This window comes from Thalia democratica, chromosome 8 (genome assembly GCF_965202585.1).
Source record: "Thalia democratica chromosome 8, ktThaDemo2.hap1.1, whole genome shotgun sequence".
Classification (NCBI taxonomy): domain Eukaryota; kingdom Metazoa; phylum Chordata; class Thaliacea; order Salpida; family Salpidae; genus Thalia; species Thalia democratica.
The window spans coordinates 2,595,342-2,616,732 of NC_139172.1; positions in this window are offsets into that span (position 1 = coordinate 2,595,342).

Genomic DNA, 21,391 nt, shown 5'->3' on the forward strand with positions numbered 1-21,391 from the left:
GTCTGTTTTCCTTTCCTTTCCGTAAGCAGAGCGGGCGATAAAATACGATATTAAATAAGCACGATGATATCAATATGTATAATAATTACAATACAAATACAATAGTGAATAAATGCGGTGATATAAATATATATAAATATTACAATGCAAATACAATAGTGAGTATATATGATAATATGAATATATAAACAATACGATAGAATCAAACAGTATGAAAACAACTTGTTCGTAGAAGTGTAGCTAAGGTTGGCGCCCAGTCTGTGTGGGTTTACTTGCTGAGATGAATGTATACTTTAATTTGATTGAACGCTGTGACTCAATCGTGGAGTCCAACTTAGAGTATTTGATGAAAGAGTACTTCCAGTACTGAAATTCTCGATGCCACAGAATGCGTGGGCTTCTTCGATTAAATGGTTGTTGAAATCTCCTTGCTTGAAGATTGACGATGTTATTTCTTTTGCGGAGCAGAGTGTCGCTTCGTGCTTGTTTCGTGGTGGATTGCCCGCTTCATGCTCTGATCGGGCGTATTTATAGATTTTGAATTCTTTTTCTAGAATTTTCCATAAATCACGCGATCTCTCATTTGATTCTCTCATTTTCCTGGACTTTAGACTGTAGATCACTTGATCTCTCATTTTATTCTCTCATTTTCCCTTAGCCACACCCATGAACAGCAATTTCCAGTTTAATCAAGAAATCAAAGACAACAATCATTTTAACTAGCACTTATTTTGTTTGTGAAAAATAGTTTTTTCTTCGGAAATCAGTTTTACTATATTTATTCAATGTTTTCTTTTTGGAAAAATTTTATATCAAGTGAAAAACATTAATTCCTTTAAATTATAAAAATTTGGACACAAGGCAAAATATGATTTTGCACAAGTGTCCTACAACATAACTATTTTAAAAGCTTTGTCTAAAATCATTGATTATCACTTAATATAACAAAAGTATTTAATATCTATTAATGTTTATTTGAATTCCATTATCTTTCTAGGCCTATGCAAGTTGAAGAACAACTTGTATAAGTTATTGTGATGAAACTTAAATCTAACCTTCTATAAAACATTAATACATTAGTCAGAAATAGTACAACATTTACGTCAGACTTACAATGTAGTTTTTAGATCGTAATATAATATTTTTGTATCTAAATATTATACTCGTAGAGGTTTGTTTTTGAAAATTTGCTTATGTTAAAAATATTTTAATTACGTGAATTACCATAAGATCTAACTTTTATACAGTTATAACTGCTTACATTAAAATCCTAAAAATAAAAGTTAAAAATATTGTAAAATAAACGGTTTAGTAAATTGTATATGATTAACGAAAAACGTCTGTTAAAGTAGTCTTTATACGAAAAAATAAAAAAAAAATTAAAATTATTAGTAGAATAAAAAATTAAAAAATGATGTAATAAAAGTAATTAGAATTATGTTATCTTAATACTAAAATTAAATTTGTACTAAAAAGATTTTTTAATTAACCCATTAAAATCTTTATGTTTCAAAGTAACTAAAAATTAAAAGTTGCTATATAGTTTAAAAATTTCATTAAGATTAGTTTGTTTTTGCGAAAAAGAAAAAAATAAATAAAATAAATTATTTAAATGGGTTAGTTGAATCAGGCTAGAAGTGAAAGGGTTAGAAATGGTTGGGTTAGAAGTGATCGGGTTAGAAATTATCGGGTTAGAAGTGATCGGTTAGAAGTTATAGGGGTAGAAATGATCGGGTTAGAAGTGATCGGGTTAGAACGGGTTAGAAATGATCGGGTTAGAATTGATCAGGTTAGAAAGGATCGGGTTAGAACGGGTTAGAAATGATCGGTTTAGAAGTGATCGGGTTAGAAATGATCGGGATGGAAGTGATCTGATTAGAAACGATCGGGTTAGAAATGATCGGCTCCCGTATTTTTTAGTTCTTTGGTTACTAAACAAGATTCATAATACATTATTAAACACAAAATTCCGTTAATTTTTGTTTAGTTTTATTTTATTTCATTTTTCTTTTTGTTTAACTGATTGTTTAACACTAAAGATTTATATGATAAAAGAACTATGTGTAATAGCTCGTAAGAAATCTTATAAGCATGTGGTGTACGACTAGATAACCAAAAGGTTCCTTTGTACACCAGCTCCTTAGACGAAACTTTTTGAGCGCTTTTTTTTATCATTCAGAAAAAAACAATGTTCGAATTATTTTGATGATGACAAAATACTATATAGTACAACAATAAGACTATTTATAAAAGTAACTTTTGTTCTATGTCTAACTTGTTCAATGTAAACCGTCGAGCTAAATTATCTTCCAAATCAACTTTCTAACTAAAAAAGCAAACAAAAGTTTCGAGAACTTTGGTCGCAGTAATTAACACTTTTTCACTTTAAAATATATTTCTAATATTTCTAATACTTTCTAACACTTCGGCTGGTTTTCAAAACTTTATCGACAAATAAAAAAAAATGCAAACTTATCAGATTGAAAACAATTATACAATAAAAACATATAAACAGACTATAAAAAAGCCGTAGAATCTAATGTATAACTATAACCTTTATAGTACTAATTTATATGTACTTAATTCATAGCAAGTGTTTTACTTACATGACTATTAAAACTAATCAAATTACGATTTATAGCGCTTTGTGTCACATTTAAACAAACGAACGTTCTCTAACCCATAACTTCAATATTAAAAGTTCTTGTTTTGGTTAATACATAACTAACAATCGTTCAAATAATTATCGGTAAATACATGTTAAAAATGAGTAAAAAAATATCGACTAATACCATCTAAAATATTTTAAAACTCATAAGTGTTTATAGCAGAAATATTAATTGTTTATATAAATATTCATAATGTATGAAAATCCTTTCATAATCAAAACAATAAATATTGAACTTTACCACACAAACTAGTAAAAGTTCAATATTTAGTTGTTGATGGCGCAAAGCATCTCAATTTTGTAGATGATGGCCGAAACAAATACTTGTTAAAATATTCAAAACAAGAATTTTTGTCTATGTAGAATTTTTTAATTTATTAAAACATAGTTAGATAATATAATATTTTTATACTGGTTAAAAGAAAGTTGATACATTGATACAGCGGGTAATAAGCATAAAATCCCTGTCTGCAGGAAAAATAATGAGCAAAGAGTACAAACAATCTACCCCAAGTTTTTTATTATTTTGCTAAAGAAGTTTTACTTTAACAAATTAAAGAAGCTGAAGTCTAAAAAAAAACTATCAAGGGGTGTGCATATCAAGTATCTCCAATTTCTGTTTATTCGGAAAAAAAAATTCTGAGGCTGGTAAATTGTACAAGAAAAAGCAAAATCGAATGCTGCTAAAAACCCACCAAAAACATTTGTTTCTTCATCACAGCTTTTAAAAGCTAGTATAGGTTTCTTTTTAGCTTGATAGCGTAGATAAGAATAAATTTTGTTTACAAAATTACTACTTTTATTTATCTAAACAGTGGCTAAAAAAGTTAACCATCAGACTTTGGTTAAAAATTTATACATAACGATTTATTTAAAGCTTATTACAAATAAAAAAATACATCATTAGTTTTTAAGAACTTAAGCCTTTAATATATTTATTTTTACATCATTCAAAGTTTGAAATTTAATTTCTATCGTTTAAGTAGCTTGAAACCATATCTTAAAACTTAAAATGAAATTTTTTATAGATAGAAATTTTTTCTGTTATGTTTGTACAACGTTTTTATGTTTTTAAAATAAAATAGTTTAACAATAAAAATGTGTTTGTATTTTAACAAGGTATATGATTAAACTTTTTTTTTCTAAACTAATGGTATTATTATAGTAAACTTTTAAGATTGAACTCTATTGACAATTGAAATAAAACTTAAAGTATTTAGGATCCTTGTTCAATTAAAAGATCTGGAACTAAAATAAGAAAAAGATACGGGTTAGGCCAGATCTTAAATTTAAAAATAATTCCGGATTCAGCCAGATTATAGTAAAGGGATCCGGTCGATTAATACATTGGCTAGAACTTTAAAAATCAAATTGTAAGAGTTAAAAATAAATTTCATTTAAAAGCATTACTATTATGTTTAAATAGTATTGTATTATACTAGCTCGTAAGCAAAAAAAAAATTGAAAAACCGACTTTTTATTTCAATTTTGTAGCTTAAAACGACTTTTTTCATTTCAATCATTTAATACTTAAATTAAAACTGCTAAGATCATGTTTTGAACAAAAAATAGTTTAATATACCGGTGTTATCGAATTAAGCTTTCTTAATTTAAATTATATATGCTTTTTTAATTACAAGCATTTAAAAAAAAAGTAAAACACAAATTTTTAGATTTAAAAAAATAGAGAGAGTATAAATTACAAAAACAGAAATGTTGCAAACTTTAGAAAATAAATTAAGTTTATAAAAAACTAAGCTAAAAAAATAAATCAAGATATCTATGCTAAGATAAGTAATACGCATCACCACAGCTAGATTTTTGTTAAAATTAGTTTAATTTTGAACAAAATATCGGAGTTTAAGCTTTTTTTGGTTAATCACTTATTATGAGAGATTCCATCAAACAAATGTTTATATGACTTTGTCAGAATTCATTGAAGGGGTACTGTCCAATTTTGGTTAGAAAAATGCAGTTTGTGCAGTCTTTTTGGACTTAAGTAAATTATATTATAGTGTAGATAAAAATATCTTTAAAAGAAAATTAAATGTTATGGTGTGAGAGGTAATATGCATTTACTAACTATTTCATTTCTAGATGGAAGAAAACAATTTGCTAGCTTTGGAGGATATGAGTCAACCTCTTAAAAGTTGAATTCTGGGTTAACCAAGGCTCAGTGTTATGACCATTGTTATTCCTAATATTCTTTAATATATATGACTTACAGAATAAAACTAGTCTTAGCGTCCTCAACTTTGTAGAAAATACAATGTTATACAAATATTCACAAAAACACACACTTAGGTGACAATAAAAATTTTAATACAGATCTATGAAAGATATCAGACAAACTTAAATTAAACCTTTATAAAACAAGAAGTATTACTTTACATCAACCAAAAAAATAGTTTTTGGAAAAATATAGATGTTAATGTAAAAATAGGTAAAGCAGTTATAAAAAAGACAAATGTTTATAAATATTTGAGTATAGATATAGACAGATATTTAAAATGGTCAAAACACATAGAAACTATGAAAACAAATATATAAAAAAAACATTGAGTGTACAATATAAAATAAGATATTTCTTAAATGAAAAATAATAACATTTATCTTTTTAATTCTTCGTGTAAGCAATATCAGATATGGTTTGTTGTGCTGGGGAGAAAATTAAGAAGTATAAATAAATACAATGTTTTTATAAAAAGAAATAAAAAACATGATGATAACGTTAGAAAAATAAAAACTGGAATGTTTAAAGTCTGAATCTTTATAAATTAGAAGTTATTATGTTTAAATTTAACAATAAATTTTTACCAGCTAACTTTAATAAACACTTTGAAAGTGTAAAATATATCCATAGTCATAACAGGACGTCCGCAGAAACAACTTATTTTCTACCTAGATTCAACAACAAGAATGGTCATAAATTGTTAGCTTACAAAGGTAGTAAATTATGGACTTAGCTACTATTATGTTTAAAAATTTAAGTCATATTATAAAGTTTCCTGATAAACTTATAAATTATTAGTTAAACAGTTATTATCAAGATTATAAGTTAACAATTCTACTTGGTTTTTTACTTTTGTTTATGGAATTAATAATGATTGTCATCTAATACCAAATAACTTAAATTTAAAAATGATTGGTTACAGTAACAGTCGTTCAGTCTAAGTCTAAAATGCAGCGTTTTCTATATTGCTTAACATTATATTACTTATTAAGATGACTATTTTGAAATAACTTCTTAATATTTACAAACTTCTTCATACCTATATTTTATGTATATAAATTTAGTGATAAGTTTACTTTAAAAAGAGTTGAGTATATAAACAAGTGCTAAACTGTTAAAACTGTTTTAAGTTAACTTAAAATCAATTTATAAATTTATCTTATTTTATTAATAAAATAAGTAGTGTTTTAAAAACTGCAAAAATAAACAAATAAATGATTGAAATTTTGAAACATCTCTTATATTTCTTTATGATATTTGAGCTAGCAGTTTTTGAAAGAAAAGTATAATGAAAATGGTCATTCTTTTTAAAATATTAAATTTGGTGTTAAAACTAGATAACCTTAATTTCAATATGCTTATATTAAATGAATTGAGTTAACTATTGAATTTGTAATGCATTGGTAATGCATCCCTGATGTTGGGTTATGAATATCAGGGTGAAGCTGTGTATTTAATCTAATTAGCACATTACTAATTGGAAAATTACTTATTATTTTGCATAAAAGTTGATTGTGAAGCAAGAAATACATAAACACACATGTACACATGTTTTATAACTGGCTTGCAGCAACTTCTGTGTTTTTTGAACTCAGTTTGGTATTTAGATTTGAGTGTTGGTATCAGTTATTTTACAGCTTATTTGTAATTTTATTTTTTTTTTGTGGATAAATAATGTTATAAAATGACTTACGTTTATTTATTTTATAAAAATAACTTTACAGACCCTGCAAAAAAGACCTGAATAAAAGACCAAAGTTGTAAAACGCCAAAATAGACAGTATATTTAAAGTATAAGCTTCTATAAAACATTAAATAATTTAGCATTATAGTTAATTAGATAAACAAAAATAAAGCACAATAAAAAAAATCGTTATATTTTGTTAGATTTCTAAAAATAAGCCAGCTTTTTTTTGATATCTTTTAAATCTAATTAACATTAATTTTAGAATAATAATTTTTTGTTAAAAACTAACTGACCTTAAAATTATTGATAAAATTAAGTTTTTTTGTTTTTAAAATTCTTTTAAGCTTTTTTTAGCTATACTCAGGGTTGCCACACACTTAAAGTACTCAAAAAAAATAAATGAGTTTTTGAATGAATCAAGAAATTCTTAATATTTTAATTTTTTTCCTAGATACACAGGGTGACTGAAAGCAGCTTTTTTTCTTAATTTCAGGGTAGTTTATAGATTTTTAATCTTAAAAATTAAATCAATAATTTAAAATCTTAGTCTATTTAGTTACATATTTTTGATGAAAATTATTTGATTTAATTTTTATATTTTGTTATTCTATAACCAAATTTTTAAAAAGTATTTTTTTATTAATTATGAAATTTTTTTTAGATTTTTTTGAAGATTGTAAAAGTTTCAGGGCAGTTTTTTTACTCAAAGAGTAGCAACCCTTTATAATATCAATTGTATAATTGTTTTTTAAAATTAAGATTGTTTGTTTGTTCACCCTATATAATTAAAAATAAATTCTGACAAATTTCATAGGTACGTTTTATAGTTTTTATATCTAGGAAAATGCAGAAACAATAAAGTCTACTAGTTTGGAAATTTCCTAAGCATAAATCAGCCACTTATCAAAAATAGAAGGAGGCTGAATATCTTATACTAAAGCATATTATACCTACCCATAATCTTTTAATTGAGCAAGAGTTAATTTCAAAATATAAATTTTCTTAAGTTAACTTTAAACTGTTTTTCCAATAATATAAACACAACATACTCTTGAACTTTAAAAGTGTAGTTTGTTTTGTTTTAGCTTTGTTAATATGCAGTGCAACAACTTTTATAGATTTATGATTATTAAAAGTATTTTTTTTTTTAAATTGATACAGATTTATATAATTTTGCTGATAAATGAGTAGACCAGTTTTACTTTAAAAGTTCAAAAAAATTCTTATTATAAATTTATTACTTAAATATGAATTATATTTAAAATGGTTAATATAATTAAATTTATGACTATTTAACTTCATATCTTTAAAGACCAAAGAGTATAAATAAACATAATTTTATAAAAACAAATTTTGTATTTATTTAGTAGAGGAAGTTTTTAATTATTTTTGTTTCAATAACATTTTACTGATTTTAAATTTTCAGATACACTTACATCCTAGAAAATACAAATTTATTTTTAATATATAAGAAGTAAAACAAATTTTTGCATGATAAAAATTCAAGAACTAAAGTTTAAAATTTCTTATGTGTTAATCTTGTTAATCAAAAATGTTTGTTTTATTCAGGCTTATATTATAATACATGTAAACCGTACAATAAAAAGATGTAGTGATTTTTAACACAAGAAAAAATTTTATAACATAACTACTGACTACTACTGACTAAAGATTTATAATACAAATTTACAGAAGACATAATTGGTGACAATGGAACTAAGGAAAAAACTTCTCAGAAAATTCAACAACAAATTGAGACTTATGTTCAAGGTTAATAATTAATTTTGTAACTTAATGTTATGTCAAAAAGCAAGTCTAGTATATAAGTGTTTTATTTTCTTTAATTTTCATAACTATTTTTTTAAAAATATTTAGTTGTTTTTCTAAAAGAAAAAAAATATCATGCTATTACTAAGTTAAAAAAAAAATTAGAAATGTGTAATTATAATCTACATTTATTTTACTTATGTAATCTATTGTATATATATTATCAAATGTATTCATGTATTTATGTTTTTCTACAACAGAACTATATAAACTAAATTTTTGTATTATTTTTACTATTTTTGAAAAAAAAAGTTTTTAAGCTTTTAATCAAACTTTACAAGTTTTTACTTGTGAAGAATTTTGTTTTGAGCTATTTTTTTAAGTGATGTTTAGTAAAACAAATGATCAAAATTTTATATAGTTTGAAAAACTAAGTAAGTTTTTTAAGCAAAACTAAACTACATTTATTAGCAAAATAATTTTTCTAGATTGTAGAGGTACCCATGCTAACAATGATGATAAGTTTGAATGTCCAATTTGCAAAAAGAAGTTTGCTAATAAGTATATTCTTAAACAACACAAGAACATACATGATAAGGTGCATCAATGTGAAAATTGCCTGAAATGTTTTAAATGTAAAGCAGATCTAGTTATACACATCAGAACTCATACAGGTGAAAAACCTTATCAATGTAAAGTTTGTCAGAAATGTTTTCAATGTAAATCTGATCTTAATAGGCACATCAAAACTCATACTGGTGAAAAACCTTATCAATGTAAAACCTGTAGTAGAAGATTTACTCGAAAAGAAAACTTAAAAAATCATGAAGCAACTCACAGTGATGAGAGAAATTATAAATGCAGAATATGCCCAGATGGAAGAAGCTTCAAAACTAAAGGAAATTTAAATACGCACATGGTTTTTCATTATGATCCTAGATACTCTTGTCCAAAATGTGGTAAAAAGTTTTTTACTTCAGCAGATTTAAAAAGACACCAAAAAACAAAAATATGCAAATTATATATGTTCTAAATAGTACCAACATAAAAAAAAATTTTACATTTGACATTCTTTTGTTTAAACGTAAAGTCTGTTATTTGTAAATTTACCAGTATTTTTGAAGCTAAGCGTATTTGAAAAAAAAAAGTTTTATAATAATCAAGTTTATACTTTATTAAAACGTTCTGAATTAAAACATTTTGTACTTCAATTTGCATGAAAATGTTTATAATTTTTTTTATGAGTACTCTATTATATAACTTTTGGTAGTAAGTATATAATCATAGTTTGTTGGTTTTTTTTTATGTGATAATAGCAGGCTTTTTGAAAATATTGAGTTTATTGTTTTAAAAGTTTTATTTGCCTCGCTTGTATATCAACAATACAAAAGTTCCAGACAAATGTGTTCAGTTTGTGTACGTGCTTTGGCTTCGGTACTAATTGTTTCCTTTCTACCTTTTATTTGTTTGTACGTTGATTAGCCATGTCTGTTGTATTTAATAAATACAGTAGACATAGTAGTTAATAAAACGATAGTTTCTCTAACCATGGGACGTGTTAAGTGTTTACATTAAAATATAAACACAATTTATTTATAATCGTTTCTTCTATGCAATTGTATGATCAGTTATTGGGAAGATATTAAATAAGAAAATTTTGTGATAACTACACAGCGTATGAAATAAATTATAAAAGAGTTATTATACTTAAAAATGTACATCACGCTAAATTGTTGGACTGAACCATAAAACGTGTTAAAGTTATAAAACATCAAAAAAATATAAAATTAATATAAAATATAAGTGCTAAAAACTGAAAAGTTTAGTTTACTTAAAATAAACAAAAAATAGAGCAACTTCCAGTAAGTACTTCAAAAATATAAGTAAGCTTAATGTCAAGTTTAATATAAAAAATTTTAAATAATTCGAATTATAGCAATTATTAATAAAAAACTATAGTTAACTTTCAAATTAGAAACTTACGACCAGACATGGTAACAAGCGCCGCCTTTTAATTAAAACTAAAACAAATTTATGGAAATCCCCGGTAATAGGATTTAAATTTATTATGAAAGAAAATGTTGTATATAACAAGTCATGAAGAAAACACAATTTTTGTAAACATAATTTAGATTAACAATAAAAAAACAAATTATTTTTAAAAGTATGAATGCCTCTAATGTTAGTTTATGTTTTTTTACTAATAAGGTTAATTTTTTAGACATCTAATGACTAAATTAATCATAACTAAATTGTTAACTGTTAGTTGTAAGTAATGATGGAATAGTAAATTTGAGAAAAAAAGTATCTTCCACTATTAGATAGTAAACTTGACTAAAAACTTAATAGTATTGAATATAAATAATGTTATGGATTGTTTAAGTTTTTGATTTTTACATCTTTAAGATTTTATTTTTCTCAACTTTGATGAAATAGACAAAACTGATGATTTTTAGCTAAACATCTTTTTTCAAATCTACTTTTATTTTCACTTATATATCAAACAATTTTCATTTCTAAACGTAAATATAAAATAAGAATTTTTCACTTGTTGTAAGTTTTTCAAAAATTATTTCTTTAAGAAATACAATCACTATATATTCATTTTTTTACAACTTAATAATTTTATTTACAACCTTTAAAGTATCCTTTATTTAGATGAATTATAATTTTTTTTTTAATTTTTAAGGTGGGAAAGCCATTGGATCTATTTTACTTTATAAAAATCTTGTAAATTACTGTATGATCTACATAGTGTTATTAAAAATTATAGTACACAATTAAAGTTTTTTAAAACTAGTTTTGTAAATTAAGAGTGGCAAACAGGTATAATAAAGTGCTTTTTATTCTTAAACCTAATATGTTTTGCTTATTTTTTTATTAATTCAATCACTTATAACCTTTTTTTTTTGTCTTATGAGTTGTACACACGCAGGAAAACTCATGTTTGTTAAAAAATGATGAGAATCTCATGCTAACTTAAGTTGTTTTTGACACTTAATGAGTCTTATGCTAGTCATTAGAACTTTTTCTTGAATTAAAATTATTTAATTGCCTTAATTTTATAAAATTGCTGTTTTAATGTATATATTGTCAGTTGGTAGTAGTTTTATCTTTGAATTATATAAACTATATGTAAATGCTCATATAAGTTGAGGGTATCCCTGTTATCAAAGGTTGATAACCATGTATCTTGTTTGCAGTAAATACTTGAGAAATTTTTTAAGCTCTTTAAGTTTTAGTTAATAGTTTAGGTAAGTATCTAATAACTTAACTATTTTGTTTAATGTACTAATAATATTTAAGTTACAGAGTAAATATAATATTTTTAAAAACTCACCAGACTCAGAGGATAAACCACCTTTAGATGTTTAACCACCCAAAAATAGAGATATCTGAAATCTTGGAAATCAGTTGATGACTTAAAAGGTTTTTTTTTATATGTAACAATTTATAGTAATTTAAAATACAAATTTGAGTATTTATACTTTGAAATCAACTACACTTTTTTTTTTTTCTGGAAAAATTTAGCTTTTTTCACTAAATATTTTAAAGCAAAGGTTTTTAAAGCAGATGTAAGATTTTCATTTCTGTTTTTTATAAAAAATGTTTTTTTAGTTACTTCTTAAAGTATAATTTGTAATTTGAGTTTAAAATTGCATAAATAATTATTTATCATGTAAAGTCTAAAATCCTATTTTACTTATTATTTGAAAATTGGTATTTTTTAATAATCTTGTAAGTATTATTATTCAACAGTTAGCAATGCAATTTTCAATATTTTCCATAAACTTACACTATAATTTTTAAAAGGTTATAATCAGATTTTGCAAATATTTAAATAAAATTTTTCATTTCAAAACAAAATTTGCTTTTCACTAAGTAAATTAAATGGTTTAATGGAGTCATAGGGATGAAGGGAGGCAAACAACTTGTTAATAAGATTTAGTTTTATTTTTACTCAATTAACTACGATATCGGTTATTTCTTTATGAAGTATAAGATAAACAAATAGCTTTACTTAAAACTTTGGTCATAACATGCTTTGTACTGTACTATTATAAATTTCTCTATTTTAATTTAAACTTTGATTTTTAAAGCAAAAAATTATAAATGAAATTTAATATTGCGAAATCAATTATTTTTATGCAATGTCTAAATACCTTTTTATTTTATTACTTTAAAATTCATTAATATTTTTCAATTATAGTTTCCATAATTTATTAAATACTATTATTAAGCACTATTTAATAGTTTAGTAACAAGTTTGTTTTATGTTATTACTATACTTAGACTTGAACTTTTTGATGTTTTTTTTTTTTTGATTTTGCAAAACTTGGTTTTGTAATTTTATTAATTAAATCATTTGGTTAATTGAGGCCATAGGGAGGGGGAGGGAAATCTGTTTATAACATTTAGTTTTAATTTTTCCATATTAATTTGACATATTTTTTTTTTATAAAAAAAAGGAACTTAATTTTTTATATAGTTCATAAAATATTATAAATTGAATTTTAATAAATCTTTTTATGACAAGTGGTTTGTAATAATATCAAGATCTCTTTCTGAGAGTTTGAAGTAAATTGTTTTAAAGTTGAAAAAGGTGGTAGACTTTTAGTTTTTTCTATAAATGTATCTAGAAAGTATGTTCTAGCAAATTCTTTTTAAATATAGCCAATATTTTTTTATAATTTCGATCCCTTATGGCATTAACAAGTTGTACACACCTTGTATATAACATGTTACAAGCTTCTTAAGTAGTTTTATTCATTGAAGCCTTATGCTTTTCACCATTTTTAATGGTTAATTGTTATGTTTTTTGGTATAAACAATAAATTTATTATATGTTACAATGTTGTCATAATTATATACCTAAATTTTTAAATTTTATTTTAAGCAAAGGTGTTATTAATAGAGTGAAAGTTTTTTTAAAACAAAAGTCGTGACTAAATAATCTTAAAATTATAAAAAAAGTATTTAAAGCATGGTATTGCGTAAATATAAATCATAAAAAACAAATTGTCTAAAAAAGATTTAATTTCAAAAGTCAATGGAAATAGTGAAGGTATTTTTGAAAATTTAACAATTGAATTACTAAAACTTAATTAGATTATTAACATATTAGATTTTGTGAACTTATTTTGTTACCTTTTAAATATATTTAAAAAATAACACGGCAAATAAGAATAATTTCTGATATTGAAAAAAATAGAAAACTTTGTTTAAAAAATAAGTAAAACCAGAAGAATTATGCGACTCAAATTTTACTTGTAGTACTTCTATATCTTTACAAAAAAGCAACAAAAGTTGTAATATAATTGAAAAGTTTTACATTTGATGTAAAAATCTAATTTTAATAAAAAATGTTAAGAACTTTTTTGAACAGATATTGGAGCTTTAAATTTAACAAAAACCACATCAAACGATTGCCACAATGTAGAAAGGCAAAATAGATCAGATGAGTTAGACTGTGATGGTGAAAATTCAAATATTTATGATTTAAACCGAAGAGAATCTGAAGGTAAAAGATTGTTGAGTTTATAAGTAATTAAATAAAAACTAATTGAGTTTTTTTAATTCAATCATTTGAAACTTTTTTTGAGTTTTATGTTAAAGAATTGTCAGTCAATAAGTTATATAAAATTTTTTAAAAGTTAACTTAACTACTGATTATTACCGACTGAAGATCTATATTACAAATTTCAGAAGTCATAGTTGGTGACAATGGAACTAAGGAAAAAACTTGTCAGGAAATTCAACAACAATTTGAGACTAATGTTCAAGGTAAATAAAATAATTTTGTAACCTAATTTTCTGTCAAAAAGCAAGTCTAATTATAAGTGTTTTATTTGCTTTAATTGTCATAACTAAATTTCTTTTAATATTTAGTTGTTTATTCTAAAAAAAACGTCATTCTATTACTAAGTCAAAAAGAAATTTAGTAATATGTAATTATAATCTAGATTTATTTTACTCATTTAATCTGTTGTATATATAATTAAACCATTATATTACTGTTTTTCTAAACATTACTATTAAAACTTATGTTTTAGTATTTCTTGAAGAAAAAAGTTTTCAAGCTTTTAATCAAGTTTTACTTGTAAAAAATCCTGTATTGATCTATTAGTTGTAAAGTAATGTTTAGTAAAACAAGTGATCAAAATTTTATATAGTTTGAAAAATTACGTAAGTTTTTTAAGCAAAACTAAATTACATTTATTAGCAAAATAATTTTTATAGATTGTAAAGCTACCCATACTAACAATGATGATAAATTTGAATGTCAAATTTGCAAAAAGAAGTTTTCTAGTAATAAAACTCTTAAACAACACCAGAACATACATGATAAGGTGCATCAATGTGAAACTTGCCTGAAATGTTTTAAATGTAAAGCAGATCTTGTTATTCACATCAGAACTCATACAGGTGAAAAACCTTACCAGTGTAAAACTTGTGGTAAAAGGTTTTCTCAGAAAGAACACTTAAAAAGACATGTAGCAACTCACAGTGATGATAGAAATTACAAATGCAGCATATGCCCAGATGACAGAAGCTTTAAAACTAAAGATGGTTTGTCACATCACATGAAGTTTCATTATGAACCTAGATACTCGTGCAGTCATTGTGAAAAGAAGTTTCATACTTCATCAGACTTAAACAAACATTTGAAGTATCACTATGAACCTAGATACTCTTGTCAAATTGTGTGGTAAAAAGTGTTTTACTTCAGCACAATTGAAAAGACACAAAGAAAGTGAAGTATGTTAATTATATATTTTCAAAATAATAATTTAGTACTGATAATTACATCGGATAACAAAAATTAATAACTTTAAACTTCAAAGTCTTTTAGTTAAACGTAAAGTTTGTTTTTTTGTTAATTTACCAGCATTTATAGAAGCTAGGTGTATTTTTAAAAACCGTTTTAATTTTTTTTTTGTTTTTTAGTATATAAATTTTTATATACTTGAAAAGTTCTTTTTTGAAATAGTTTGTACTTGAATTTTCAGAAAAATTTTTCTATATTTATTTCTAAGGACTGTACTATATAACTTTTGATAGTTAATATATAGTCAAATTTTGTTGGTACTTTTTTTATGTGTTAAGATCAGGCTTTTTTAAACCTTAAATGATTTGCTTTTAAAGTTTAATTTGCTTTTCTTTGCCTCGCTGTTTTATTATACCAACAATAAAAAAATTCCAGACAAATGTGTTTAGTTTGTAAGAGTGCTTTGTACTTCAGTAGTAATTGTTTCCTTTCTACCTTTTCTTTGTTGTGACACAGTTTGTACATTGATTAGCTATGTCTGTTGTATTTAATAAATAAGAGTATGTTTTTGAAATTTGCTTGTATAAGGCAATCAGTGTAAAGTTTATTTAACCATTTGATGTATTAAGTATTTAAATTAAAATATAAATATAGTTTCTATCTATTAAAGTCTTCTATGCATTTTTATGATCATTTATAAGGAAAATATTAAAAGTTAACATTTTTTTACAACTACAAAGCCTATAAAATAAATCAATTATACTCAAAAATGTACATTAGGCAAAAAAAAATTGCTTGGTGGGTAGAAGGTGTATACGTCATAAAACATCAAAAACTATAAATATATAGATATATTTAAAAGTATCTTAAAAGCATTTAGTATAAAAGTATAAATTCGCAGCTTTGCCTTTAACTATAAAATAAAACAAATTAAGTTAAATGAAGAAAATAAAAAAAGAAATTTTAACTAAAATAATTATTAGATTCTATTTGTTTTTATTAAACTAATGAGTCATGCTGAATGGTAAAAACTGACATAATAGCATCACGTAATTACAACATTAAAAAAATTATTCTTGTAACTATCTACAAGCTTAAATAAACAAAATAACTTTGTTTATAAGTTTATCTAAAAACTCTTTTAGTTTTACTCAGAACAGTCTGAATTTAAAAACAAAAGTTTTATTTAAAATACTTTACTTTATTTCATTAATATAAATAAAATTATATTTTTATGCAAGCTCACAACTTAACTATAATTTGGAAAAATTATGAAACTGTAAGCTCAAATCCAACAGCAAGTATCTACTGACACTACAACAAAATATACACCAACAATCCAATAATGTGATGCCAGTAAATAGTGGATTACAGAAATTTCATTTAAAATTAATAATCTAGCTTGTTTTTGTTACAACTTTATGTAGTAGAGCTAAATATCTTTCCGCAAAAAAAAAAATAAAGTTCAAGTTTTTCACGACATGAAAAAGGGAAACTTGAGTCATGAAAAATTCAAAACACAACAGTTTCTTTGTTCTTAAAGTATAGTTTTCACATATACAAACAGTATATTTAAGTTTACAGTTAAAGTTTATGTGTTTTTAGATTGCAATTATTATATTGATTTAAAAACTTAAAGTTTGCTCAAGTAACACGCCTCTAACTTATTTTGTTCAAATTTTTTTTTTAATTAATAATCAAATTATACTTATATAACTAATAGCAGATACACTTTAAAAGCGCGTTTTATAGAACAAAAAAGTATCTGCTGTTTTATATGCTTTAAAAATTATTCGTTCTACATACGAACTAATTTTATTAAAACTATTAATCAAAAATCAACTACTCCACATACAAATAAGTTTAAAAAAAAAACCTTGTATTTGACAATTTTTAAAGTTCGATTTTTTTTTCCACAGACATATGCAATTTATATTTAAGTTTAGTTCGTATTTTTTACATGTACAAATACAAATAGCTGTATTAATCCGCAGACAACAATAAGATTTATATAAAGATATAATACAAATCACACCCAGTTTTTTATTAAAATATCTATGTATAAAAATTGTATTAGTTTTTAATTTACAGTTCATTATTGTTATTAGCATGAAAATAACTTTAAAGATTAGTTATTGCTTATCTCAGAGCTGCCAATTTTTATGAATAATCTTTACATAGCGATGGTTTTGTATGTTTAAGAATAAAAAAAAAGTATTATTCAAATTAACTTACTTGTACGAAAATTCAGAAAATAAAGAATTTAACAAAACAAACTAAGAGGTATAATGCTAATTTCATTTGTTTTGTGTTCTGATTACTAAAACAACATTTAATTTAATTTTTGGTTAAATGTGTGTCCACTTGCTGATAAAAATTTGGCACCTAAAACATCTATTTTTTAAAAATTTTGTGTCATTTCAAAACTTTATTAGTTTAAAATATAATGAGATAATTGCTTTTGATTTTTATTTTCAAAAAAAAAATATTAAGAACCTTAGTAACGCGCTATTCTTTATTCAAAAATCATATAAAAATAAATTTATTTTTAAAGATATTAAGCACAAAACTATTTAGTTCCCTGCATGTCAAACATAAATCAAAAGTATTCATTTTAAAGTTTTAAGTTAGGTTTAAGTACATATTATGGTTTAATTCATATCATGTTTGAGTTGATTTGATTAATTGTTTACATTTTCTGAAGTTTTACTCATATTTAAAATAGTACATAATATACACTTTTAGTTTACTATAAAAGTATCATTTAATTTGATTACAAAGTTAGTGTTAAGCAAATTTTAGGATTTCAAAAAAATTATTTACAACAAAATGTTTTGCCTTGTAGGGAATTTAAAAAGAATACTAAGTAATTAGAATTTAATTAAAATTGAATAATCCTACAGTGCAAAACAATATTTTATAAATAAATTATTTAAATTCTTTTTGATCAATTTTTGTTAGTTATTAACAATTAAATACTTTTAAAGTTAAGTTAAAGTTAGCTTAAGGTACTTTTTTTGTCGAAAGGGAAAATACAAACTTATTAATTACTGGGAAAATTTATTGTTGTTCAATTTTTTTTGGTAGAGGAGTTTAAATATGTTTTTTATAGCTGAAAATTTTTCAATAGTACTTTATATATTGATGCCCGATAAGGCAAAACTAAATAGTTTGAAACATCTTTGATAAAAACAATATATAAATAATAAATATTATTAAAAACAAAAAAAAAGTTGAGGAATTTCAGGAACTGACAATAATGCAATATCTTTCTAAGGAAAAAAAACTCTGATTTCACTAACTTGGTAACGTTCATTTTAATGTTAATCAGTCACTAATGTATTGTTAGCGTAAATCAGGGGTTTTTAACCTTTTACTTTTTTTTACCCCTTTTTTGCAAAACTTACCTCTTTTTGGAAGGTAATTAAAAACTTTACCCAAAGTATACAGAATGGGTGGGTGTCACTTTTGCACGGCGACTCTTTTGCCCGAAGGGACATTTTTGCAACATGGTCACTTTTGCACGGCGAAATTTTTAAAAAGCGTCACTTTTGCATGGAGATATATCTTCATGGAAATATTTATTCATTGCAAAGTTTTTAAACAATTTGTCAATTTTGAACAGATTTCCAATTTTGCACGCTTTTAACTTTTATTTTCTTAAATTATTTTATAAATTTTGTTTTTTTTAACTTAAATATAATTCGTTTTTAAACGTAAATTATTTTGAATGAATAAAATTTGATAGTTTTCTAAAGAAATTTTTACCTAAAGTTTTTATTTAAAGTTTTACCACGAACAATATAATAACGAACTACAATTCACTTTAATTATATTTATAACCTTAATTTTAATGAACTAGTTAAGTACATTTTTCTTAGTTATAAACTAAGACAACTTATGATACTGAATTTCAATAACTTTAAAACAGAAATATTTAACTTTATTTAGTAGGGCTTTAGACGACGAATTTTGAGACTATTTTTATACTTTTATTCTCTTGATGCAAATTAGCATTGAATAGTTGTTTAATAAGGTATTTTAAATTTATTTTAGTTTTAAAAAAAACTTTAATTTAATAAAAAAGACTTTGTTAATTTATAAAGTTTAAAGGTATTTCAGATTTTACTTGATGATATTTTTTAGTTTTATGGATTTTTTTTTGAGTGAGAATAAAAAAAGGCAATAAAAACAGCGCTTTTTTCATGAATTAAACTTTGATCAAAATAAAATAGAACAATTTACTTAAAATATTAGTATTCTTTTTATTTTATTTTTGAAATAAACCTAGTTTCAAAATAAATTTAGTTTTTAGTTCCTTGTATGAATTAAAAAAAAATTTGTAATTTAGTTATTTTTCTTTTCTAACATTAATTCAACTGTTTAATATTTTAAATCTTAGATTTTTGTCTTTATCATGGTTGCCACTCATCAAGCTGAGAAAAATTTCCTGACTTTTCCTGACTTTTTCCTGACTTTTTACCAAAATTTTCCTGACTTTTTCAAATCAGTTTTACTTATATAAATTGTTCACTAAGTTTAATAAAATACTACCCAAACTATTTATTATAACATCCTTAAATTAGAAATCAATTAAAAAAGAATATACTTAAGTAACTGTAAAAAAAGACATAAAAAAGTAAACTATATATCTGTTGTATAAAATATTTCCTCTTATCATTTAGTATAAAGTTTGTAAGAAATAAATATCCTCTTATTTACTTGAAAAACTTAAGTTACTCCAAAAAAATAAAAACAATAAGTAAAATTAATTTTGGCATATATCCTCTTATAACTTAAATTATAAATTTAAACAACTTTGAAAAAATTAAAAAGAGGTAAAATATACACATTAACTTGTTACATAGAATACTAAACTAAATGCTTAGTTATAAAGAACTCAATTATTAAAACAAAAAACACTTTGATTCTAAATTTATGCTAGATAAACTTTTGTGTATATATCACAGTTTCACTATGGAAGTGTCCTTGCTACAGATCATCAATACTAAAAAGCTTACAAAATTTGCGTGTTCAAATAGGGTACTTGTTCAATATGTTAATAGAAAAATTTTGCAGTTTTATAAAGGATATTTTACTAATTTATACCAGGTGAAGGCATTGGAAATAAAATTATATATTTTTGCAAACTTCTAGGAAAATTTTGGAGTTTTTTTCTGACTTTAAAGGACTTTTAGTTAATTTTTACCATTTGAAATCTTTGGAAAACAAGGAATTCTGTAAATTTAAACTGACAAAATCTGACTTTTTTTTAAATTTTAACAAATTTCCTGACTTTTCCTGACTTTTTTTTAAAACCCCCCATTTTTTCCTGACTTTTCCTGACTTTGTCATTTTTTCAAATTTTTCCTGACTTTTCCTGATTTCCTGACTTTTCCTGACCGAGTGGCAACCCTGCTTTATGTGAGTCAGTTATATAATTTTAGTTTTGAGGTTTTTTATGTTACACATTTGGTACTAGCTAAAGTACATTAAATCGGCCTGAACACAAAATTGATGTAATGTGCAAAAAATCATCCTGCCAAAATGTCACTGTGCAAAAATATCAGTGTAAAAATGTGCTTAGAACGACTTTGTTCATTTTGTTTCCGTAATATGTAAATTAGCACTACTAAGATCAAATATTTAAACAAATAATAGTTTACCACTGCCGGTTTATTGAATAACATTGGTGTAAGTTATCTTAATTTAAATTATGTATGCTTTTTAAATTAAAAGCATTTATATAAAAATCAAAAATGTCTTTACGCAAAGTCTTCAGATTAAAAAATAGAGAGAATATGAATAATAAATACAGGAAATTTTGCAAACTTTATAAAATAAATAAAAAAATAAAACAAATTAAGCTAAAAAGATATAGCAAAAATATGCTTAGATAAGTAATACGCATCACCACAGCTAGATTTTTGTTAAAATTAGTTTAACTTTGAACACAATATCGGAGTTTAAGCTTTTTTTGGTTAATCACTTATTATGTGAGATTCCATCAAACAAATGTTTATTGTAAGATTTTATTAAAGAGGTACTATCTAATTTTGATCAAAGAAAAGCAGTTTTTGCAGTGTTTTTGGATTTAAGTAGATCATTTGATATTGTAAATAAAATATTTCATTAAGAAATTTGAATGTAATAGTTTAAGAGGTAATATGCATTTACTAACTGTTTCATTTCTAGATGGAAGGAAACAGTTTGCTAGCTTTGGGGGATATGAGTCAACCTGTTAAAAAATTGAAATTAGGGTACCCC